Source organism: Elephas maximus, chromosome 4 (genome assembly GCF_024166365.1).
Source record: "Elephas maximus indicus isolate mEleMax1 chromosome 4, mEleMax1 primary haplotype, whole genome shotgun sequence".
Classification (NCBI taxonomy): Eukaryota; Metazoa; Chordata; class Mammalia; order Proboscidea; family Elephantidae; genus Elephas; species Elephas maximus.
In genome coordinates, this window is record NC_064822.1 from 19,168,400 (window position 1) to 19,195,780 (window position 27,381).

Consider the following 27,381-nt stretch of genomic DNA (forward strand, 5'->3'; position numbering starts at 1 on the left):
ATGTAACGAGACCTAGAGATGCGTGAATGGATGCCATGGGGTTAGAATAGGAATAGTAATGAATCCTGCCTGAGAGATTTTACAGTGTTCAGGATGAGCCTTGGAGTGTGGCTAAAGTTCAGGGCACTGAAAGGGAAAAGGTGGGGAATGAGGCTGAAGAGTTAAAAAGGAGAAAACAGCATTCTATACTACCATAATCTGCCTTATGATAGAATTCCTATTAAATTTTTATAAACTAAATAGTTAAAGGGCTGTTTCACAGTCTAGAGATATGCCAAGAAAAGTGTGGCCTCATTCTTCAATTCCATTATTCTATTTGTGATCTTATGGAAATACATCGTTTAGGAATAATTGAGACTTCTAGTATTCTCTTGATTAGATCTTCTCACTTTTTAAATCTGGCAATGTGCATAGATTGTCATACCCACTGCCCACACTTGTGGCTCCAGTCCTCAGCTGCCTTTCGGGGAGGTTGAATATATGAATTATACACAAATTACCTGGGCTGAAGAGGATTCAAGGAATGTGTAATACCTTCACTTATGTATTTAACATTTAAATACTATGAAGCACACGGTGTTTCCTTTCTACTTATCAAGAGCTATAATACCTGACAGCCATTTGGGCAGACTGTCAAATGTAAAACAATACTGACGCTTTTTGACTCATATAGAATAAACGGAAATAAATTGAGCATTTTTCAAATACCCTATTATTGGTTATTGATTTAAATATTCAAGACCAATTACTAACTATTAGATTCATGTCAGCCAGTAGACCAAGTTCATGTGTACCAATGATCTGTTGTTTAGGAATTTCATTTTGCAGAAGACAAAAAAAGTGAGTTCTACAAAGTTCTGCAAAGATTAAGTGACAGGCCTAAATTCAACTAACAACAAAGCACATGTCCTGAGTTCCTGCCCGTTATTCATTCCATACTTTACCACCCACACTGCCTTGATTCTATTACTTCCACCCCCAAGAGCTGTGATCTGTGGGTATTCAAACTTTATTTAACACTGAATGGAAATCCCTCGAGTTATTCCTTTTTTATATATAAGAAAACAGCATTTCTTTTATTTCCTTAAATCTAAAGCTTTTGTATGTAAAAATCCAGACAAGATTTATGCCCTGGTGGGGGGAAAAACAAGACATGTAAAATCTTATAGGACATTCTTATTATCCTCATTCTTATTATCAGTTAGATTCAATGACTATTTATTAAATCCTTACTGTGTGCCAACCACTGTTCTTAGCACTTGAAAAACATAAATAAAATGAGACAAAATCATTCCTGCCCTCTGGAGGAATGGAAGTGGAGAAGCCAAGGTAAAGAAGTGTTGACCTGTCACGGGGTTTGCAACCAATGTCACAAAGCAATATGTGTATTAATTGTTTAATGAGAAAATAATTTGTTCTGTAAACCTTCATCTAAAGCACAATAAAAAAATTGTTTAAAAAATATATATACATGCTCACACACACAAAAAAACTTATTCCTGCCCTCACAGCTTACATTGTAGTGCAACACCACAGATGAATGCTAATATCTAAATTATTAGGAGAGTTAATTTAAATAGATCTACAGGCCCATAAAACAAAATGAGACTAAATGGGCACACCAGCCCAGGGGCAAGGACAAGAAGGCAGGAGAGGACTGGAAAGCTGCTAACGGGGAACCCAGGTGGAAAAGGGGAGAGTGTCAACATGTTGTGAGGTTGGCAACCAATGTCACAAAGCAATATGTCTATTAATTGTTTAATGAGAAACTTTTTCTGTAAACCTTTATCTAAAGCACAATTTCAAAAATTACAATAAATAAATAGATGTACAAACTGGCAACAGTATATAGTAAACCATTTCCAATTAATAAATTTGATATTTTTTGAATATTCAAATATTTTTACATAAATTATTTTGTCTGATCCACAAATATTTCTGTGTGATAGATCAGTTATGATCATGACCATTTGGTACAGAAGGAAACTGTGACAGGTTAAGGATCTGGTTCAAGGTCACTCTCCTAGAAAGTCACAGAGTGATGCTAGACCCCAACACACACACACACACTTCTGTTTTTCCATTTGTTGCAACTTACGTATTCCTGTTCCCTTTAATAGTGGAGTAGGAGAGTCAAGCAGTTGCTAACAATAACAATTATACCAGCTAACATTTACTGAACACACGCTATGTGCCAACTACTGTTCCAAGCATTAATTTATTTAATCTTTATAGCAACACTTATGGGGCCACCATGAATCAGAATCAACTGGCTTAAGGTCCCTGGGTGGCGCTAACAGTTTGTGCTAAACTACTAACCTAAGGTTGGATCTTTGAACCCACCCAGCAGCACCACAAAGAAAAGCCTGGTGATCTATTTACGGCAAGATTATAGCCCAGGGCAATAGGGCAATTCTACTCCGTAATACACTGAATTGACTCAAAGGCAATGGATTAAGGTCGGTACATCAGGCATACTTTACAGCTGACATAAACTATATCTTTTTGCACTTCTGTAAGCAGAAAATAGATTATCGTTATATCCAATGCTATGGAGGCTCTAACGAGCAAGGTGGCCATCATCCAGTTTCTGATACTATTTTTATAGAGGTAATAAGTATATGTGCCAGGCACTGTGCTTTACATAAATTATTTCTAATCTTCACAACAATACTTCAAGGAAGGTTTTATTACTCCCAATTTAAAGATTATAAACAAAACGAAACTGAAGCTCAGAAAAATGAAGCAATCTATTTGAGATCTGGAAACCCTGGAATTGACTTGAGGGCCCTGGGTTTGTTTTTTTTTTCTCCCAGATAGGAGGGAGCTAATGGAATTCAGGTATCTGTGACTAAAACTCAGACATGTTTTACTCTAACAATGCTCCCTTGGAAAAAGCAGTTTTAAAATTCAGTAGAGTCTGGAGAAACAAAGAGTTAATAGGGGAAAAGAGGCAACTCCACAGAGAAAACAAAGAAAAACATTTCAAATACAGCATTTGGTTCATATGCAGGGTTGTGTGATTTTGCGGAAGCATGCTGACCTGCTTACAAAGGATTCAGCTTAGTCATTCGTCATGTGACCTGGGCCAGGCTGCTTCCCCCCCCCCCCGCCCCCCCCAGTTTACCTTGGTCATTTTCTCTGTTGGACGAATCCAGTGTTTGCCATTTGAAACCAGCTCTTCCAGACCTTACACAAAAGGTGTTATGTTTGATTAACCATGTGAATCCATACTCATTCCTCATGTTCTCTAATTTTTTTACCCGTCTGTTTTATGCTAAGTTAGATCATTGAGATGTTGGGATTTTATCTGATGTTTGTGTAAAGTTAGGTTTGTCTTTTGGTGCTTTGAAGGTTGTGTAGCACCAGTGGACGGCAGAAGCTTAGCTTAGTTCTAACAACTCAAAGAACTATTTGGAAAAAAATATTCGTCCTTCTTAAAGATGAACCCTACCTAACTTCAAATAAAAGATTCAGGAGGACTGAAAATATTTTGTTACACCCCCAAATTAGTAATAAGATACAAATCCTGGTAGACTGTATGTTTTAGCTCCATGATATTGCTGCTTGTTCGAGATAATAGAAGATAATGTGTTATTCATGGGCGTTAAGCTGTTAAAACATAGTCCGTATACCTTCCAGAGACTTTTAACCATAAATGTTCAAATAATACTACTATATGATTAAAGGAAACCCTGGTGGTGTAGTGGTTGAGTCCTACGGCTGCTAACCAAAATGTCAGCAGTTCAAATCCACCAGGTGCTCCTTGAAAACTCTATGGGGCACTTCTACTCTGTCTTATAGGGTCTCTATGAGTCGGAATTTACTCCTTGGCAAAGGGGTAATGAGTATATGCTTAAAAATTTAACTAATGAATACAGTGTGGCTGTGGCTGTGGCTGTGGCTGTGGCTGTGGCTATGAAACATAAAGAAAACAAAAAACCTTGCCATTGAGAGTCAATTCCAAGTCATGATGGCCCCATGTGTTTCCAGCTTAGAACTGCCCCATAGAGTTTTCTGGGCTGTAATCTTTATGGAAGCAGACTGCCAGGCGTTTCTTCTGTGGTGCTGCTGGGTGGGTTCAAACCACGAGCCTTTTAGATAATAGCTGAGCACCAACCATTTGTGCTACCCAGGGACCTCGGGTGTGGCTATAGCATAAGAAATGTGTTAAAAGTTAACTTAAATCAGATTATGTTTAGATTTTTCCCAGTGAGGTAGGTTCTCAGTCAGGTGTAGTAATGGGGCCCGCCTTGCCCTAAGTGAAGGAAGATACTGTGCACTTGTTCTGACTGTCCAGTTAATGTCCTCTCCTTCGTGAAATCTCCCGGGTCCCCAGTTAATGTGAGTTGTTTGCTGCCTTCGCACACACCAGCACTCTGGGGCTGTTCCTCCTAGAGTCCTCGTCAGACTGAACTGTACCTGACGTTTCGCACGTCATCACTAGACTGTGAGCTTCTTGAATTCAGGACCCTTCCTGTGACCATCTGTGAGCTCCAGCTCCCAGCCAGTGTCTGTCATAAAGGTGGCACTTGTCACGTGTTAAGTAAAACAATGATCACACAAACAATCAGGTATTTGCACTTTTCAACTTCCATTCTTCAGGCTTCTCTATTACCTGCTAGCACTCTACAACCTCCTTGTCCTAACAACAAAATTACTGTAGATAATGATTACAACACAATAATGAAATAAAAATGCTTATGAAATCAAAGCAATAGATAGATAATAGCATGATTTCAATAGCTCATTTCATGTATGTCTCTATAAAAAAAAAAAAAATTTTTTTTTTTTTTAGAGACTGCATAAATAGATAAACTGATGTGACACAATAGTGAGTCCCCAAAATAAGACCTTAGAAAGTGCAAAGTAAAGAGTTCTTCTCTAATGCTAAAACTTATTGGGAAATATTTACGGCTTTGGTGAGAGGAACAGAAGGTAGTAATCAATGACGGCTTTGGCTCTCTTGGATTTGTTTTAATTTTCTTCATCTTCACCTCTAATTGCATACATACAAGCAATCGATGGTCTGTTCCATGGTCAGCCCCTGGCCTTGATCTGACTGATGATATTGAGCTTCTCCATTGACTGTTTCCACAGGTGTAGTTGATTTGATTCTGTGTATTTCATCCGACAAGCTCCACGAGTATAGTCATTTATGTTGTTGAAAAAAGGTATTTCCCATGAATAAGTTGTCAGTCTTGCAGAATTCTATCATGCGATCTACAGCATGATTTCTATCACCAAGGCCACATTTTCCAACTACTGATCCTTCTTCTTTGTTTCCAGCGTTCACATTCCAATCACCAGTAATTATCAACGGGTATTGATTGCATATTCGATCAATTTCAGACTGCAAAAGTTGGAAAAATCTTCAATTTTTTTTATCTTTGGCATTAGTGGTTGGTGCATATATTTGAATAATAGTTGTATTAACTGTTCTTCCTTATAGATTATCCTATCACCGACAGCATCGTACTTTAGGATAGATCTTGAAATGTTCTTTTTGATGATGAATGTGATAACATTCTTCTTCAGTTTGTCATACCTGGCATAGTAGACCATATGACTGTCGAATTCAAAATGGCCAATACCAGTCCATTTCAGCTCATTAATGCCTGGGATAGCAATGTTTATACATTCCATTTCATTTTTGACAACTTCCAATTTTCCTTAATTCATACTTTGTGTGTTTCACTTTCTGCTTACTAATTTATGTTTGCAGCTGTTTCTTCTCATTTTGAGTCATGTCACATCAGCAAATGAAGGTTCCGACAGCTTGATCCACCCATGTCATTGAGGTGGACTCTACTTTGAGGAACCAGCTCTTCTCCAGTTGTATTTTGAGTGCCTTCCAACCTTAGGGGCTCGTTTTCCAGCACTATATCAGACAGTGTTACACCGATATCCATAAGGTTTTCACAGGCTAATTTCTTTTTTTGGAAGTAGATTGCCAGGCCTTTCTTCCTAGTCTGTCTTAGTCTGGAAGGGCTGCTGAAATCTTCCCACCATGGGTGACTCTGCTGGTATTTGAAATACTGGTGGCATAGCTGCCAGGGTCACAGTAACACACAAGCCACCACAGTAAGACAAATTGATAGACAGGTGGTGGGAGCCATAAACAATATGACCCTGAGATCTGATTCCAAGAAACTGAATGACGTACTCTCATGCAGCTATGCAAATAGTGAAAATTTCTGACAATCTTTCTGGAATACTTGTTGTTAGCTGCCATTCAATTGTCCCATAACTTATGGCAAATCCATGCACAATGGCATTGGACCATTGTAATCTATAGGGTTTTCATGGGCTGATTTTCAGAAGTAGATCATCAGTCCTTTCTTGCTTGTCTGTGTTAGTCCAGAATTTCACTGAAACCTGTTCAGCATCATAGTAACATACAAGACACTAAAACTGGTGGCTGTGTGTATGAGGTACATTGACTGGGAATTGAACTCAGGTCTCCTGCATGGAAGATGAGAATTCTGTCATGGAACCACCATTGCTCCCACTCTGGAATACTCACCTCCGTGTATTATAGAGGAAACCCTGGTGGTGTAGTGGCTGAGTGCTACAGCTGCTAACCAAAAGTTTGGAAGTTCAAATCTACCAGGTGCTCCTTGGAAATTCTATAGGGCAGTTTTACACTGTCCAAAGGGTCACTATGAGTCGGAATCAACTCGATAGCAATGGGTTTGTTTTTGCTTTCTTTGTATTATAGAAAATGTCCTCCTCAGTATGAATTGAATTACATCCATCACCAAATCTGTGGTGAAAACCAGACAGCAGCCCACATGCTTATGTACTCTGTACCCAGACTCTCGCATTCAGTTATTAGTAGGGTCTCCCTGTCCCAGATTCCAATCTATACCAGTAAGCCAGTTGCTGCCAAGTCGACTCTGACTCATGGTGAACCCGTGTATGTCGAAGTAGAACTGTGCTCTATAAGGTTTTTAGTGGCTGATTTTTTGGAAGTAGATCGCCAGTCATTTCTTCCAAGGTGCCTCTGGATGGACTTGAGCTTCTAACCTTTTGGTTTGCAGCTGAATGTGTTAACCATAAAGATACCCAAAAGCGTCCCTGAACTCAAGGATTTTTAAAGAGTTAGTTGAGAATTGTTTAAACTACTGTAAAGAATGAAGACTAGGTATAGTTCACTAGAGTTAACTCTGATATAATTATGTCCGATGACCAAGTGAACGCCGGATTCTAGTATTGATTTCCACTTACTCTTTACTAAGTGATTTATTCATATGTAACTATGAGAACAGCGTAATGGTTAGAATAATAAGTTTTGCAATTAGGCTGCTTGTATTTGAATTTCATGTCCATTGGCTGTGTGCCTGGGGTGAGGTACTTTACCTCTCTGAACATCCATTTCCTCATCTTTAAAATGTGTTGCTTACTTAACAGTGGTGTTGTTACGATTGCGATAATGAAACTACATAAAGCGCTTGCACATCTTCTGGAATATAGAAACTGCTCAGTACGTGTTAACTCTTACCATCATGGCCTGGTTCTGATTCCTCACTTTCTTGCATTTCACATCCTGCCAGTTTTTTCCCATGAGTCACATATTGTTATTTTCTCACACCAGTCTGTGCCGAGATATTGCTTCCTTGTACCAGGGCCCTTATTGTTACTTGGAGATAATTCTCTCTTTGCTTCTGCACCTCTTCAGAGTGTACTTTAAATACAGTTTTCATTTATGGAAAATCTAAAGAAGCTTTTCGTTCCAAAAGGTGCTGCAAAATACATGCCATTAACTCCTTGTTGCTGAAGAATGTCTGTGTATCTGTGTGTGTTGCTTCCAGATTTCTTTTCTCTAATCTCAGTGCTTGAATTCCCATGATCTGCATTCTGCCCATGCTGTTGCAACAGGAGGAATGTGTTATAGTCCACTCATTCTGGTAGTGGAAGCAACTTCTAGATTGGATCTAAATTGAAAACAATCTCCCAGGCCACTGCACCCCATGAGTGCCATGGTACTTCCTGTATAACCAATGAAAATCATTGAGTTTTAACCAAGTCAGGCTCAACTTCATTGACCAAGCTGGGAATGTCTCCAGAATTGCTCCGATATGAGTGGAAACAGACACAAATGCTCTGGATTTCATTTATTGTCCATCGTCAGGCCCTGATGCCAGGCTTTTCCTCTGTTTGTGGAAAGACTGTGCTAAGAACTGCCAGTGTTTGGTATCTTATTCTGTCAGGCTTCTGCTGAGGATGCCAATAAACAAAATTCCCTGTTGTATGGAAGCAATGTATTTGGAAACTTCAGTAACTTATAATGATATAATTTAGGAGGTGAGGAAAAATGAAGGTTTAAGTTGAGATAACAAATGGCTAAGTGTTAAAAGCATATGGTAAATGTTAGACCGATAGAGTTTGAATGTAAGTGGGATCAAACAAAATGAAAGGGTTTAGAAGTAAAGCTTGCATTTATTTTATTTAAGAAAGGTTCTTCATATGCCTACAATGTGCCATGTACATTGGTGGGCACAGTAGGCAAAATAATTTTTTTTTCCTTGCCATCAAGTTGATTCGGACTCATAGTGACCCTATATGACAGAGTAGAACTGCCCCATATGGTTTCCAAGAAGCACCTGGAGGATTCAAACTGCCGACCTTTTGGCTAACAGCCATAACTCTTAACCACTGTGCAACCAGGGCTCCAGGCAGAATAATGCCTACCCCCACCCCCGCCCCAAAATAGCTATCACCTAGTCCCTGGAACCTGTGAATATGTTACATGGCAAAGGGGAATTAAGGTTGCAAATAGATTTAAAGTTGCTAATCAGTTTAAGGTAAGGAGATTATCCTAAATTTTCTCGGTGGGCCCAATGTAATCACCAAACCAAAAAACAAACCCACTGCCATAGAGTTGATTCCAACTGATAATGACCAAATATGACAGAGTAGAACTGCCCCACAGGATTTCCAAGGCTGTAAATCTTTATGTAAGCAGACTGTCACATCTTTCTCCTGTGGAGCAGCTGGTGGGCTTGAACTGCCGACTTTTGGTTAAGCAGCCAAGTGCTTAGCCACTGCTCCACCAGGGCTCCTCAATGTAATCACAAGCGTCCTTAAATGTGGAAAAGGGAGGCAAAAGAGTCAGTATCAGAGTGATGCCATGTGAGAAAGATTCAACTGACCACCGCTGACTGACTTTGAAGATGGCAGGGGTACACGTGCCAAGAAACGAGGTCTCTAGGTAGTTTGTGCTCAACTCCTAAACCTAAAAGTTGGCAGTTTGAGCCCAGAAAGGAAGTAGAAGGAAGGCCTGCTTCTGTAGAAACACTGCTTCCGATCAGCTTCCTTAAAGATTACAGCCAAGAAAACCCTATGGAGCATTCTGCTGTATAATTCATGGGGTTGCCATGAAACTAGGCAGCCTCTATTAGCTAGAAACAGCAAGGAAATGGATTCTTACCTAGAGCCTCCAGAAGGAACAGAGCTAGAGGCACCTTAGTTTTAATGAGACCCATTGTGAACTTCTGATCTTCAGAACTGTAGGATAATAAATTTATGTGGCTTGAAATCACTAAGTCTGTGGTGATTTGTATAGGAAACTAAAACACCAACTAATTTATCAATTTAATCAAACCAGCGGTCAGTATTTATCTTGCTAAAGAAAAAAATAGGTCAGCCATAACCTTTGCCCTGGAGGACTAAAAGTCTAATGGGAGAGCCAATTAGACTGTTAACAGCAATTAAAGTTCAATGTTAAAAGTGATAACTACAAGTTTACACATAGGTTGTCTAAGTAGAAAGGAAGAATTTAACACAAAAGGAAAATGAGTAAATAAAATACATTGTCTCAGCATGGATTTTTTTCCTCATTGTGAATCATGTTGGGGGCGCAAATGGTTTATATCAGGTTCTTAGAAATTGAGTAGTTATGAATTGCCTCTTAACCAGATGCTAGGATTTGACTTCTAGTCCACCTCTCCTTGATTTAACCTGTTTGGGATCAGGCTGTAACGTATTCCTCTTCCTAGAAAAAGAATATTTTCATCTCACTGACAACCAAAACAAGAGGACAGAGATTCTGCCAGAGTTCTGGTTGCAAAAACAGTGTGCGCTCCAAGTTATCAATGTGGCTCGCTTGCCTCTGGAGGTTAAACAGCTAGAGGCATTTCTGAGGAGGGACACTGCTGCCTGCTGAATATTACGGAAGAGTACACTGAAATCCTTCACCAGGTTTTGTTGTTGTTGTTCCTGCTGTCGTATTCTACCTCTTCCCTACATATTTAACTGCTTTGGACTCTGCTAGATTAGGCAATGCCAGGCTGGCCTTTGTTGTTGAAGATATCAAAGTCGTTGCCATGGAAATTTGCCCCATACATTTGCAGTTTCAAACAACCTTGTTTTCAAATCTAATTCTAGAAATGTGAATGAATATGGGAATGTTTTAGTATTTCAGGATCTTTCTTTAGGACTCAGAAAGAATTAATAGATCTGTCTTTATCTAACCATTTGCCTAACTGGTTACCAATAATTCCACATTTTACCTGTGGTCCTTTTGCACTCTCGCAAAACTACCTAAAATTATAGCTGACAAAGTTTCCAGGTATCATGGGACTGTTTTAGAACATACCGTCTGAGAAATGCTGGAAAGACAGGCTACTCTTTAACGTGCCAGGCCCCTAATGTGCGTGCCGCCTGAGAACCGGTCATCTAAGAATGTTTCCAGATGTCTTGCCCTAAACTTATGACAGATTTTTGTGTTTCTGTTCAGTGTTCATTGCTGAGAAAATTGGATTCTAGAACCTATCAGGTTCTTCAGAAGTCCTTAGAGCAAGGTTCAATCAGAGTAGAGATGGAAGAGACCAGATTGCTGGGGCTACAAATGGTTGATATCAAGTTCTTGGAAACTGAGTAGTTATGAATTGCCTCAACAGTTCCCAAGCCCACTCATTTCCACAAGATCCCTCAAAGCCACCATTCTAGGTTAACACATGCTCTTGGGGTAAGGAATGGAATGGAGGGAATGCAAAATCTAGGCACCTGCAACAGCCGGGCCTGCCGTCCTCCCTGAAGCAGCTCTTCTGGCATTCATGGGAAGGGCAGTGGTTAGTCTGTTGTTCTGCTGTTTACACATTCCTGAAATGTTGATCTACTCCTTCAGCTATTCTTTCTGTTGAGAGGTGCTTATCAACAGAAGTGCAGTTAGAAAGAACACACCTCGTGATTGAAAAGAAGGAAAACAGTACCAGTATCTAGGCAGAGCAACTTCCAGGAAGTTAAAAGAAATTATGCTGCCACATGCACACATGCCTTCTCATGACATGGAAGGGGGTGGAGGCCAGAGGAGGAGACGGAAGTTAGTGCCTCTGCCAAAGTCTACCTAACCTTTCCTGTTTGTTGATTTAGTAGAAGAGTTGGTCAATAAAGAGTCTCTGAAAATCCAGAGGGCTCCTAGCCCAGCCAAGTCTATTCATTACAGTGCACCACTAAAACTCTGTGCTAAATGTCCCCTGCAAGATCGTATTTGGACTATATAGTGAGAAACTCCAGTAACAGGATGTTTTTAGTTTTCCACATTGGACAGCTTCATTCTAAAAATAATATACAAGAGATTTTTTTTTTTAACATTTAACTGTGTTTTAGGTAAGAGTTTACACAGCAAATTAGTTTCCCATTCAACAATTTATACACAATTTGTTCTGTGAAACTGATCGCTATCCAAACAATGTGTCAGCACACTTGGTTTCCACCCTGCCTTCCTTGTTTCAGTCCCTCCGGTTTCCCTAACCCTCTTTGCCTTCTTCTCATTTTGCTTTTGGGCAAATTTGTCCGATTAGTCTCATATAGTTGATGTTCTAAGGAACACATTCCTCATGGGTATTATTGTTTATTTTATAAGCCTATGTATTATTTTGAAAATAAAACAAATTTGCTGTGTAAATTTTCTCCTAAAACACAGTTAAATGTTTTTTAAAAATCTCCTGTGTATTATTTTTAGAATGAAGGTATCCAATGTGGAAAACTGAAAACATTCCATTACTGAGGTTTCTCACTCTGTGGTCCAAATGTGATATTACAGGGGACATTTCAAATAGCACAGAGTTTTAGTAGTGCACATACCATCCTAATGTTATTGTCTATATTTTTTTTATTATTATTTCGACCATGTGTCTGTCAGCTTGTCATACTGTGGTGTCTTGCAGGTTGCTGTGATTCTGGAAGCTATGCCAGGGATATTCCAGTACCAGCAGGGTTACCCATGGTGGACAGGTTTCAGTGAAGCTTCTGGACAAAGATAGACTAGGAAAGACCTGGCAGTCTACTTCTGAAAGAACTGGCCAGTGGAACCTTATGAATAACAGCAAAACATTGTCTGATATGGTACCCGAAGATGAGGCCCTCAGGTTGGAAAGTACTCAGACTATGACTGAGGAAGAGCTGCTTCCTCAAATTAGAGTGGGCCTCAATGACGTGAATGGAGTAAAGCTTTCTGGACCTCCATTTGCTGATATGGCACGACTCAAGATGTGAAGAACAGCTGCAAACACCCATTAATAATTGGGACGTGGAATGTACAAAGTATAAATTTAGGAAAAATTGAAATGGAATGCATGAAGATCAATATCCTAGGCATTAGTAAGCTGAAATGGGCTGGTATTACCTGTCTTGAATCAGTCATACAGCCTACTATGTAAGGAATGACAAACTGAAGAGGAATGGTATTGCATCCATCATCAAAAAGAGGATTTCTGGATCTCTCCTGAAGTACAACGCGGTCAGTGATAAGATAATATCCATACAGCTACAAGGAAGACCAGTTAATATGACTATTATTCAAATTTATGCACAAACCACTAAAGCCCAAGATGAGGAAACTGAAGATTTTTACCAACTTCTGCAGTCTGAAATTGATCAAACATGTTATCAAGACACATTGATAATTACTGGTGACTGGAATGTGAACGTTAGAAAGAAAGAAGAATATGCAGTTGGAAATATGGCCTTGTGTGATAAAAATGATGTTGACTTATTCATTGCAAATATCTTTTTTCAACAACATGGACAGCAACTCTAAACGTATACCTCGCCAGATGGAAAGCATATGAATCAAATCAACTACATCTGGGGAAAGAGACAATGGAAAAGCTCAATATCATCAGTCAGACCAAGGCCAGGGGCTTACGGAGGAACAGATCATCAATTGCTCATATGCAAGTTCAAGTTGAACCTGAAGAAAATTAAAACAAGTCCACAAGAGCCAAGATACAACCTAGAATATATCCCACCTGAATTTAGAGACCATCTCAAGAATAGATTTGACACATTGAACACTGATGACCAAAGACAGGACAAGTTGTGGGATAACATCAAGGACATCATACATGAAGAAAGCAAACAGTCATTAAAAAGACAGGAAAGAAAGAAAAGACCAAATTGGATGTCAGAAGAGACCCTGAAACTTGCCCTTGGACATCAAATATCTAAAGTGAATGGACAAAATAATGTTTTCAATGGCTATGATATTTTGGAAGTAGATCAACAGGCCTTTTTTCTGAGGTGCCTCTGGGTGGATTTGAACTACCAATCTTTCAGTTAGTAGCTGAGCGCTTAACCATTCGCACCACCCAGGGATGCCTTTTATATGGATTACATGTTAAAAATATTTTAGTTAAGTAAAATATATTATGAAAATTTATTTTCACATGTCTCTTTTTTACTTTTTTATTGTGGCTACTAAGTAATTTAAACTCATATTTCTATTGGACAGCGCTGACCTAACATTATTTCTGACCAGAAGTAATACAGCATTTTCCTATTGGGTGCCTCCCGTTCTCAAGACCCTCCTCACTCTCCATCCTCACCCAAAGTCTACTCGAAATAAAATCTAATCCCAAGGAGCCCTGGTGCTGCACTGGTTAAGAGCTCAGTTGCTAACCCAAAGGTTGGCGGTTCAAACCCGCCCAGAGACTATGCGGGAGAAAGACCTGGCGATCTCCTGTAAAGATTACAACCTAAAAAACACTATGAGGCAGTTCCACTCTGTCACATGGAGTCTCTATGAGTCGAAAATCATCTTGATTTCACCTAACAACAACAACAATAAGTTATCTTTATCCTGTATTCCAAAAAAAATTCTAGATGGATTACTCATCTTAACATTAAAAAAAAAAACCTATGGACTGGACTATAGGATTTTGGATCAAGTAGACAAATGAGACTATGTGGGCAGCTCCCGTCTGGAGGGGAGAGGAGAAGGGAGAGGGGGTCAGAGGCTGGCCGAATGGACCCAAAAATAGAGGGTGGAGAGAAGGAGTGTGCTGTCTCATTAGGGGGAGAGGAAACAGGAGTATATAGCGAGGTGTATATAAATTTTTGTATGAGAGACTGACTTGATTTGTAAAACTTTTACTTAAACACAATAAAAATTGAATAGATAAAAACTATATAAAACAAAAATATCTGATCCCCACATTCTCTTGCCTAATTCCTTGTGTCACTCCCAACACCTAGAAGTTAAAACCCAAAGTCTTGAGAATGTTATACAAGGGCTTTCATGACTTGGCACCTGCTCATCTATTTTGCCTCATCTGCTGGCTCCCCCTCTTGGTACACTCTGTTCCAGGGCTGTGAACCCCTTGTACTTCCACAACCTGCCATACCATTTCACTCTGCTCTGACTCTGACATCCTGTTTCCTCTGCTTGGAATCTGCAAAGGAAATTATCCATTTCTCAGCTAGAATTCTGACTACTCTTTCAACAATCCATCTTCCCTGGCAGAGTGTGTTATTATCACTAGTCTCCATCCTGAACCCTCAGAAGCAGGCATTTTTTTATATACCACCTTGCATTTATCATGCACGCAACATTATAATTATTTGTTTATGCACCATTTTCCCTGCCATACATCTTTGCTCCTTGAAGGCAGATACAATAGTTGATTCATAGCACTGCACTTTATACTTTGTAGCAGTCAAAAATGTTGACTGTTGGCAGGGATGAGTGAGTAAATGAATGAATGGTGTAACTGTGAAGACCAAGCATGTAAAATATTTACTGATTCTGATATTCTATATTTATGCCAAAGTTAATCCATTGTCATTGTGCTACATATCAGTTAGGTGTACATGGTAAACAGTTCCATTAAATAAATGTGTTTTGCACAATTTTCTTTTTCCACCCCTGTGACTCCCACACCATGTATCACATATTCACTGGTCGTCGACAGGCTCTGGCACATGTTAAAAGGCAAAAGTCACAGATGTTGTTTCTCACTGTGCAGGACTTCTTTGCCCCTACCCCAGTGCCCTGGCAGGCTTTGGTAGCAGAAACTTTGGGAATGAGCCTGTGGCCTGATCACTTGCTGAGGTGGGTCAATAAGCTACGTGTGCTTACGGGGGGAAAGAACTGCGTACAGTGAAAAGGGAGCCAGAGAGCCGACACAGATAAATCTTCAGTATTTCTTCTAATTCTTTGAAGTTGGGATTCATGTTCATAATCTCTGTCAAAGATTAAGGGAAAAAGAGGGTTAAGGCTGGAGAGAAGTTACCACATTTAACCCAGCAACCATTCCAACCTGACTAAAGTAGAGGTTTACATTTCGACCAGCTGTAGGCACAACAGGACATGATCAGCCACAACTGGATGTATTCAGTAGACAGTTTCTCAACTCAAATGCTTTGTAATTAACATACATACAGTGGATAAATTTTGTCAAAGAATAAACATCGATATTACAGGACCCTGGAGCCTTAAGAATAGGAGAGGTGAGAAGATATTAACCAATTGCCATCTAGTCATTTCCGACTCATGGTAACCCCATATGTGTTAGAGTCGAACTGCACTCCACAGGGTTTTCAATGGCCAATTTTTCTCAAGTATATTGCCAGGCCTTTCTTCTACCATGCCTCTGAGTAAACTTGAATCGCCAAACTTTTGGTTAGCAGCAAAGCACGTTAACTGTTTGTACCATCCAGGGACTCCTGAGGGAAAAAGAGGGCAGGAAAGGGAGGCTGGATACATTAATGACAAACATGTTTTATGAATTAATCAAGCCCTTTGTTTCTTCTCTCCTGCCTACTTTTGACTGTTTAACTTCTTATTAGTATTTCTGTTAAGGAATTACTGAAGAAGATTCAATGCAAATGAAACTTATACTAATTTATTCTTTTATTTATTCAATTGAGATTTTAATTTAGTGATTAAGAGCACTTCTACACCCAAAATGGATCTCAGCTCTACCAGTTAATAGCTGTATAGCTTTAGATTGGTTATTTGCTTCCCTGTAACTCTATTTTCTCTTTTGAAAATCGGAGATAATATTAACACCTACTGTGGTAGGCAGAATAATGGCCCCCCAAAGCCCAGAGGTCCTAAGTTTTTTAGGAGTCCTGGATGGTGTAAACATTAAGCATTTGACTACTAGCCAAAAAGTTCAACCCGCCCAGAGGTGCTTCAGAAGACAGACATGGCAATCTGCCTTGAAAACCCTATGGAGCAGCTCTACTCTGCATACACAGGATCTCCACGAGTTGGAATTGATTCCACAGCAACTAACAACAACAGCAAAGCCTGGCATCTATGAACATTACCTTACGTGGCAAAAAGAACTTTGCATATGTGATTAAGGTTACAGGACCTTGAGATGGGGAGATCACTCTGGATTTTCAAGGTGGGCCCAATCTAATTACTGGAGTCCTTAAAAGCAGAGACTCTTTCCCGGGTATGGTCAGAGAGTGATGCAACCATGGAAGAAATGTCCATCTAAGAGATGAAACATTACTTGCTTTGAAGGTGGAAGAAGGGAACCATAAGCCAAGGAATGGGGATGGCCTCAAGAAGCTAGAAAAGGCAAGGAAATGAATTGTCCCCTAGATCCTCCAGAAAGGAATGCAGTCCTGCCCACATTTGATTTTAGCCCAGTGAGATCCATTTTAGACTTCTAACCTACAGAACTGTAGGATAATAAATTTGTATTCTTATAAGCCACTAAGTTTTTGGCAATTTGTTATGATAGCGATAGAAAACTAATACACCTACCTCACAGGATTGTTATACTAGAGATAATACGTACAAAGTGCTTAAAATAAGTGCTTAAAATAGTGCTTGGTAAATAGTGCACACACATGTATACATATGGGTTTCTCAGCCTTGGCACTACTGACATTTTGGGCCAGATAATTCTTCGTGGTGAAGGACTATATTGTGCACCGTAAGATACTTAGCAGCATCCTTGGTCTCTACTGTATGCCGGTAGCATTACCCTCTCCACCCTAGTCGTGACAACCAGAAATATCTCCAGACATGCCAAATGCTCCCTGGTGTCTAGAATCACCCATGGTTGAGAACCTGTTTCATAAATGTGTCATGGATTGAATTATGCCCCCCCCAAATATGTGTGTTTCAACTTGGCTGTGCTATCATTCCCAGTATTGTGTGGTTGTCCTGCATTTTGTGATTGTAATTTTACGTTAAAGAGGATTAGGGTGGGATTGTAACACCTTTACTAAGGTCACATCCTTGATCCAATGTAAAGGGAGTTTCCCTGGGGTGTGGCCTACACCACCTTTTTATCTTACTAGAGATAAAATGAAAGGGAAGTGAGCAGAGAGGGGAGACCTCATACCACCAAGAAAGCAGTGCCGGGAGCAGAGCACGTCCTTTGGATCTGGGGTCCCTGTGCAGAGAAGCTCCTAGTCTGGAGGAAGATTGATGAGAAGGCCAACAGTGAGAGAAAGCCTTCCCCTGGAGCTGATGCCCTGAATTTAGACTTTTTTAGCCTGCTTTACTGTGAGGAAATAAACTTTTCTTTGTTAAAGCCATCCACTTGTGGTATTTGTTACAGCAGCACTAGATGACTAAGACAGAATTTGGTACTGAGAGACTGGGTGCTGCTCTAGATACCTAAAATGTGGAAGTGCTTTTGAAACCGTGAATGGTTAGAGGAGTGGCAGCAACAGAGGACCGGCAGCAGCAGAGAACCTGCAGAGGCAGTGAAGCTGCACTGGCGAAAAACCAGTAGCAGCAAAACCAGGAGGCCAGCACAAAACGGTGCTGGAGGCACTCACAGAACAAGAGAGCTGAGCGCCTATGCATGGGAGGCTTCCAGGCAGGGTGGGGTGCCTCCAGGCACTTATTAGTGGAGCCAGGCTTGCTGACCAACAGAGCAAGAAAGCTGAGTGCCTCTGCGCAGGAGGCGTCCTGGCAGAGTAGGGTGTCTCTGGGTACTTATTGGTGGGGCTGCAGAGCTTTGGAACACTTGCCCCAACACTTGCCCGAGGAGTCAAGAGGCCAAGAAGCCAGGAAACAGAAGCTGAAAAGATAAGGAACACAAGGAGCTAAGCTGCCTCAGTCTCAAAAAGGTATGGCCAGGAACTTTGGGGTTTCACAGGGTGGAGCCATGGCCTCTGGTGTTTCTGAGGGTGGACCCACCACTCAGATGGAATAGGAGAATGGTAGTACCTAAAGCTGAAGTAGCGGAGCTGCTGTCCCAGTGGGCCTGGAACGCAGAGCTAAGCCCAGGGCCAAGTGGCCTCCAGTCAGAGTCCAGAGAGTATGGCCAATACCTAGAGTCTGGAGGGCAGGGGTATTGTGTAAATGGTCTCAGAGAACAGAAGATCAATTGCAAAGCCTTGAGAGCTAATGTAATGTGTTCTGCTGACTTGCTTGGTATCTTTTATCCCTTCTTTTCCTCCAGTTTCTCCCATTTGTAATGAAAATGGCTACTTTATGCCTGTTCTGCCATTGTACCTTTAGAAGCAGATAGATTTCACAGATGAAGAGGAATTTTTGGATTTTGAACTTGGAGTTGACTTTTGGGGGAGGCGGAGCCAAGAAGGCAGAATAGACAGATACTTCCAGCGAGAGCCATCTTTACAACAAAGACCTGAAAAAACAAGTGAAACGAGTAAATTTATGGCAAGCTAGGAGCCCTGAACATCAAAGGCAAGCTTAGAAAACGAGCTGAAGGGCAGGGGGGAGAAGAGATGGTTCAGAACCAGAGAGGAGTTACTGGAACTAAATCACGGGGAGCCCTCAAGCACCATTCCTGGGAGTGGCTGCAGTGGGCTGGTACTAGCATTCAGCTGCAGTTTCCTCAGGAAGAAACAGCCTACTCACACCCCCAGAACCAGGAAAGAATGGCGCTCTCGACAAAAGCTAAGTACTTGGGTATATTTTACCATGCCCCCTCCCCCCCACAGCCCCCAAGCTGGCTCCAGTGGCTGAATTCCCTAGGTCTCAGACAGGCCCTGTTATGCACCTAGAACCATCCTCCTGACCATGGAGGAGGAAAAAAAATTGCAATTGGGAGAAAAGATAATTTGTCACCTCCAGTAACTGGGGGAGATCAGGAGAAAAGCGAATCCTGTCCAGGTGTAAATAGCCCGTGGACTTTGAGTACCTTTCCCCTCTGCATAGACCTGTGTGGGCCTATTACAGGAGAATAGGCCCTGGTTGGCAGACTTCAGCCATTTCAGGTATGTGGCAGAGAGTTGGGTCTTTGATGTTTCACATTGCTTTGCCTATTAAACAGGGTCCTAACCTACCCATAACAGGGGCCTAAGGACTGGTAGCTCCACTCAGGTCATCCAGCCACCCATGAGAGGGGTCCAAGGAAAACTGGTACCTCCCAGTCCTTAGTACCAAAAACATTGGGTCCCCATGGTCCATGTGCAGAACCCACCCAACTGTACACTCTAGGGAACAGGGACATGCTTTCCTCAGGGACACATGGGGAGTGATTCTCAGCCCCCTGCCTTGTTCAGAGTGTGACCCCCTGCTACAACCAGCTACTGGTACCTACATCAAACATCCCTGCCCCTCTAAGACTGTAGGACAGAGCCTGTACCACACACTTGATGATCAGCTACCTGGACACCTGAGCTCAATTCATACAAGAAAAGTGAATGAACTCCTAGACTGATATACCTGATAACAGCTGTAGCCATCAGGGGACAGGACGTCAGGGCTCCAAAGGCAAAAATAATCAAGCTAGCTCACTCAAGCAACCCATGTGAGCATATCAAAACAAAATACAGCAAGAAGCTATGACACAGTAAGCAAATATAAAATAAACTAATACAATATCTCATAAATGGCTCAGAGACAACAGTCAATATCAAGCCATATAAAGAAACAGACCAAGATCGCTTCAACAAGCTCCTAAAACAATGAATAAAGGGATCTTCTAGATGGAAGTACATTCCTGGAATTACCAGAGGCAGAATACAAAAGATTAATATACAGAACCCTTCAAGACATCAGGAAGGAAATGAGGCAATATGCAGAATATGCCAAGGAACACACAGATAAAGCAATTGAAGAAATTAGAAAGATTATTCAGGAACATAATGAAAAATTTAATAAGCTGGAAAAATCCATAGACAGCAATCAGAAATTCAGAAGATTAACAATAAAATTACAGAAGTAGATAACTCAAAAGAAAGAACTGAGCAAGTGGAAGGCAGAATTTCTGAACTTGGATATAAATCACTTGACACTAATATATTTGAAGAAAAATCAGATAAAAGAATTTTAAAAAATGAAAAAATCTTAATAACCATGTGGGACTCAATCAAGAGAAATAACCTATGAGTGATTGGATTACCAGAAAAAGGAGGGATAACAGAAAATACAGAGAGAATTGTTGAAGATTTGTTGGCAGAAAACTTCCCTGATATCACGAAAGATGAGAAGATATCTATCCAAAATGCTTATAGAATGCCACATAAGGTAGATGTTAAAAGAAACTCACCAAGACATGTGATAAGCAAACTTGCCAAAACCAAAGATAAAGAGAATTTTAAGAGCACCTGGGGATAAATGAAAAGTCACCTACAAAGGAGAGCCAATAAGAATAAGTTTGGACTACTCAGCAGAAGCCATGCAGGCAAGAAGACAATGGGATGATTTATACAAAGCATTGAAGGAAAAGAATTGTTTGCCAAGAATCATATATCTGGCAAAACAGACAAATATCACTCAGAAACATAGACGCAAAAATACTCAACAAAATTGTAGCCAATAGAATTCAACAACATATTCAAAAAATAATTCACCGTGACCAAGTGGGAGTCATACTAGGTATGCAGGGATGGTTCAACATTAGAAAAACAATTCATGTAATCCATCATAGAAATAAAACAAAAGACAAGAATCACATGATTTTATCAATTGATGCAGAAAAGGCATTTGACGAAGTTCAACACCCATTTATGTTAAAAACTGTCAGCAAAACAGGAATAGAAGGAAAATTCCTCAACACAATAAAGAGCGTTTATACAAAGCCAACAGCCAACATCATCCTAAATGGAGAGAGCCTGAAGCATCCCCCCTGAGATCCGGAACCAGACAAAGAAGTCCTTTATCACCACTCTTATTCAACAATGTGCTAGAGGTCCTAGCCAGAGCAAAATTAGTCTAGATGAACAAATAAATGGCATCCAGATTGGCGAGGAAGATGTAAAATTATCTCTGTTTGCAGATGACATGATCTAATACACAGAAAACCCTAAAGAATTCTCAAGAAAACTACTGAAACTAATAGACGAGTTCAGCAGAGTATCGGGATACAAGATAAACATGCAAAAATCAGTTGGATTCCTCTACACCAACAAGGAGAATATCAAAGAGGAAATCACCAAATCTATACCATTTACAGTAGCCCCCAAGAAGATAAAACACAGGAATAAAACTTACTGGAGACGTAAAAGACTTATACAGAGAAAACTACAAAACCCTTCCGCAAAAAACTAAAAGAGGCCTACGTAAGTAGAAAATCATACCTTGCTCATGGACAGGAAGACTGAACATTGTAAAAATGTCTATTCTACCAAAAGCCATCTATAGATACAATGCAATTCCGATCCTAATTCCAATGGCATTTTTCAATGAGATGGAGAAACAAATCACCAACCTCATAAGGAGGGGATAGAGGCCCCAGATAATTAAAGCATTACTGAAAAAGAAGAACAAAGTTGGAGTGCACACTCTACCTGATTTTAGAACCTATTATACCACCACAGTAGCCAAAACGGCCTGATGCTGGTACAACAACAGATACATAGACCAATGGAACAGAATTGAGAATCCAGACATAAATCCATTCACACATGAACAGTTGATATTTGACAAAGTCCCCAAAACAGTCAAAAGGGGGAAAGACAGTCTTTTTAACAAACGGTGCAGGCATAACTGGATACCCATCTGCAAAAAAATGAACCAAGACCCATACCTCACTCCACGCACAAAAACGAGCTCAAAATGGATCAAAGACCTAAATGTAAAATCTAAAATGATAAAAATCATGGACAAAAAAATAGGGACAACATTAGAAGCCCTAATACATGGCATAAACAGTATACAAAACATTACTAACAATGCAGAAGAGAAACTAGATAACTAAAGCTCCTAAATCAAGCACCTATGCTCATCCAAAGACTTCACCAAAAGAGTAAAAAGATTACCTACAGACTGGGAAAAGTTTTTAGCTATGACGTTTCCGAACTGCGCCTGATCTCTAAAATCTACAAGACACTGCAAAAACTCTAAGTACAAAAACAAATAACCCAATTAAAAAATGGTCAGTGGATATGAACAGGCACTTCATTAAAGAAGACATTCAGATAGCTAACAGATACATGAGGAAATGCTCACCACCATTATCCATTAGAGAAATGCAAATCAAAACTACAATGAGATTCCATCTCACTCCGACAAGGCTGACATTAATCCAAAAAACACGAAATAAAAAATGTTGGAGAGGCTGCGGAGAGATTGGAACACTTATACACTGCTGGTGGGAAAATAAAATGGTAAAACCACTTTGAAAATTGATTTGGCGCTTCCTTGAAAGGCCAGAAATAGAACTATCATACGATCCAGCAATCCTACTTCTTGGAATATATCCTAGAGAAATAAGTGCCTTTACACAAACAGATATATGCACACCCACTTTTATTGCAGCACTGTTTACAATAGCAAAAAGATGGAAGCAATCAAGGTGTCCATCAATGGATGAATGGATAAATAAATTGTGGTATATTCACACAATGGAATACTACGCATCTATAAAGAACAGCCATGAATATGTAAAACATTTTATAACATGGAGGAACCTGGAAGGCATTATGCTGAGTGAAATTAGTTGCAAAAGGATAAATATTGCACAAGATTGCTATTATAAGAACTCGAGAAATAGTTCAAACAGGGAAGAAAATATTCTTTGATGGTTACCAGAGAGGGCAGGGAGGGAGGGTGGGAGAAGGGTATTCACTAATTAGATAGTAGATAAGAACTACTTCAGGTGAAGGGAAAGACAACACACAATGCAGCGGAGGTTAGCACAACTGGACTAAATCTGAATAAACTGAATGCTTCGAAGGCCAGCATGGGGGGGCGGGGTTTGGGGACCATGGTTTCAGGGGACATCTAAGTCAATTGGCATAATAAAACCTATTAAGAAAACAGCATCCCACTTTGGAGAGTGGCATCTGGGGTCTTAAACGCTAGCAAGCAGCCTTCTAAGTTGCATCAATTGGTGTCAACCCACCTGGACCAAAGGAGAATGAAGAACACCAAGGACACAAGGTAATTACAAGCCCAAGAGACAGAAAGGGCCACATAAACCAGATACCAGAAGAGCTAGATGGTGCCTGGGTACAACCAATGACTGCCCTGACCGGGAACACAACAGAGAATCCCTGAGGGAGCAGGAGAGCAGTCAGATGCAGGCCCTAAATTCTGGTAAAAGGCCAGGCTTAATGGTCTGACTGAGACTAGAAGGAACCCAGTGGTCATGGCCCCCAGACCTTCTGCTGGCCCAGGACAGGAACCATTCCCAAAGCCAACTCTTCAGACAGGAATTGGACTGGACAATGGGATGGAGAGGGATGCTGGTCAGGAGTGATCTTCTTCAATCAGGTGGACACTTGAGACTATGTTGGCATCTCCTCCCTGAAGGGGAGATGAGAAGGTAGAGGGTGTTAGAAGCTGGTGAAATGGACACAAAAGGACGGAGTAGAGGGAGGAAGTGAGCTGTCTCATTAGGGGGAGAGCAATTGGCAGTATGTAGCAAGGTGTATATAAGTTTTTGTGTGAGAGACTGACTTGATTTGTAAACTTTCACTTAAAGGACAATAAAAATTTAAAAAATTACATATATAATATACAGCACAATCCCACTTTAAAAATAAAATACTACAAAGAGAATTAGAACTTCTTATGCACCTCTTCCTTCCTCTAGAGGTTAACTGCTTGTCCACTTACTGTAGAAGTTGGTGGTTCAGTGGTTGGATTCTTGCCTTCCAGGCTTGATTCCTCTCAATTATCTAGTTTTTCTTCTAGATTGTTAGTACTGTTATGTATACTGTTTATGCCATGTATTAGGGCTCCAAACATTGTCCCTATTTTTTCTTCCATGATCTTTATCGTTTTATATATCATATTTAGGTCTTTGAACCATTTCGAGCTCGTTTTTGGGCATGGAGTGAGGTATGGGTCTTGTTTCATTTTTTTGCAGATGGATATCCAGTTATGACAGCACCATTTGTTAAATAGATTGTCTTTTCCCCATATAACTGTTTTGGGGCCTTTGTCAAATGTCAGCTGCTCATGTGGATGGATTTATGTCTGGATTCTCAACTCTGTTCCATTGGTCTATGTATCTGTTGTTGTACCAGTACCAGGCTATTTTGACTACTGTAGCAGTATAACAGGTTCTAAAGTCAGGTAGAGTGTGCATTCCAACTTTGTTCTTCTTTTTCAGTAATGCTTTATTCATCCGGGGCCTCTATCCCTTCCATGTGAAGTTGGTGATTTGTTTCTACATCTCATTACAGAATGTCGTTGGAATGTGGATCGGAATTGCATTAGATGTATAAATTGCTTTTGGTAGAATAGCGATTTTTATAATGTCACATCTTCCTATCCATGAGCAAGGTATGTTTTTCCGCTTATATAGGTCTCTTTTGGCTTCTTGCAAAAGTGTATTACAGTTTTCTTTGTATAAGCCTTTTACATCTCTGGTAAGATTGATTCCTACGTATTTTATCTTTTGGGGGGCTACTGTAAACGGTATTGATTTGGTGATTTCCACTTTGATGTATTTTGTTGTTGTAAAGGAATCCAACTGATTTTTGTATGTTTATCTTGTATCCTGATACTCTGCTGAACTACTAGTTTCAGTAGCTTTCTTAAGGATTCCTTAGGGTTTTCTGTGTAGATCATGTCATCTGCAAATAGAGATAATTTTACTTCTTCCTTACCATATCTATGCCCTTTATTTCTTTATCTAGCTAACTGCTCTGGCTAAGTGCTCCAGCACAATGTTTAATAAGAGCGGTGAAAAAGGCCATCCCCGTCTGGTTCCCAGTCTCAAGGGGAATGCTTTCAGGCTCTCTCCATTTAGGCTGATGTTGGCTATTGGCTTTGCATAAATGCCCTTTATTAAGTTGAGGAATTTTCCTTTAATTCCTATTTTGCTGAGAGTTTTTATCATGAATGGGTGTTGAACTTTGTCAAGTGCCTTTTCTGCATCAATTGATAAAATCATGTGATTCTTGTCTTTTGTTTTATTTCTATGATGGATTACATGAATTGTTTTTCTAATGTTGAACCATCCCTGCATACCTGGTATGAAACCCACTTGGTCATGGTGAGTTATTTTTTTCATATGTTGTTGAACTGTATCGGCTAGAATTTTGTTGAGGGTTTTTGCGTCTAAGTTCATGAGGGATAAAGGTCTATAATTTTCTTTTCTGGTGGTGTCTTTACCTGGTTTTGGTATCAGGGATATGGTGGCTTCATAGAATGACTTTGGTAGTATTCTGTCCTTTTCCATGCTCTGAAATACCTTTAGTAGTACTAGTGTGAACTCTTCTCTGAAAGTTTGGTAGAACTCTACAGTGAAGCCATCCGGGCCAGGGCTTTTTTTCATTGGGAGTTTTTTGATTACCTTTTCAATCTCTTCTTTTGTTTTGGGTCTGTTTAGTTGTTCTACCTCTGTTTGTGTTAGTTTAGGTAGGTAGTGTGTTTCTAGAAATTCATCCATTTCTTTTAGGTTTTCAAATTTCTTAGAGTACAATTTTTCATAGTAATCTGATCTGATTCTTTTAATTTCAGTTGGGGCTGTTGTAATATCGCCTATCTCATTTCTTATTTGGGTTAGTTCCTTCCTCTCCTGTTTTTCTTTTGTTAGTTTAGCCAATGGTTTATCAATTTTGTTGAGTTTTTCAAAAAGCCAGCTTTTGGTCTTGTTAATTCTTTCAACTGTTTTTCTGTTTTCTGTTTCATTTAGTTCTGCTCTAATTTTTATTATTTGTTTTCTTCTGGTGACTGAGGGTTTCTTTGCTTGCTCTCTTTCTATTTCTTCAAGTTGTAGGGATAGTTCTTTGATTACGGCCCTTTCTTCTTTTTGTATGTGTGCATTTATTGATATAAATTGACTTCTGAGCACTGCTTTCGCTGTGTCTCAAAGGCTCTGATAGGAAGTGTTTTCATTCTCATTGGATTCTATGAATTTCGTTATTCCATCCTTAATGTCTTCTATAATTCAGTCTTTTTTGAGCAGGGTATTGTTCAGTTTCCAAGTGTTTGATTTCTTTTCCCTGCTTTTTCTATTATTGATTTCCACTTTTATGGCCTTATGGTCAGAGAAGGTTCTTAGTAATATTTCAATGTTTTGGATTCTGCTAAGGCTTGCTTTATGACCTAATATGTGGTCTATTGTAGGGAATGTTCCATGTGCACTAGAAAAGAAAGTATATTTGGCTGCTGTTGGGTGGAGTGTTCTGTATAGGTCTATGAGGTCAAGTGGTTGATTGTGGCATTTAGATCTTCCGTGTCTTTATTGAGCTTCTTTCTGGATGTCCTGTCCTTCAACGAAAGTGGTGTGTTGAAGTCTCCTACTATTATTGTGGAGCTGTCTATCTCACTTTTCAATGCTGATACTGTTGTTTTATGTATCTTGCAGCCCTGTCATTGGGTGTGTAAATTTTTAATATTGTTATATCTTCTAAATTTTTAATATGGTTATATCTTCTTGGTATATTGTCCCTTTAATCATTATATAGTGTCCTTCCCTATCCTTTATGATGGATTTAACTTTAAAGTCTATTTTGTCAGAAATTAGTATTGCCACTACTGCTCTTTTTTGATTGTTGTTTGCTTGATATATTTTTTCCATCCTTTGAGTTTTAGTTTGTTTGTGTCTCTAAGTCTAAGGTGTGTCTCTTGTAGGCAGCATATAGACAGATCTTGTTTTTTAATCCATTTTGCCCCTCTCTGTCTCTTTATTGCTGCATTTAGTCCATTACATTCAGCATAATTATGCATAGGTATGAATTTAGTTCAATGATTTGATATCTTTTTTTGTGTGTGTTGTTGACAGTTCCTTTTTCCCACTTAATTTTATG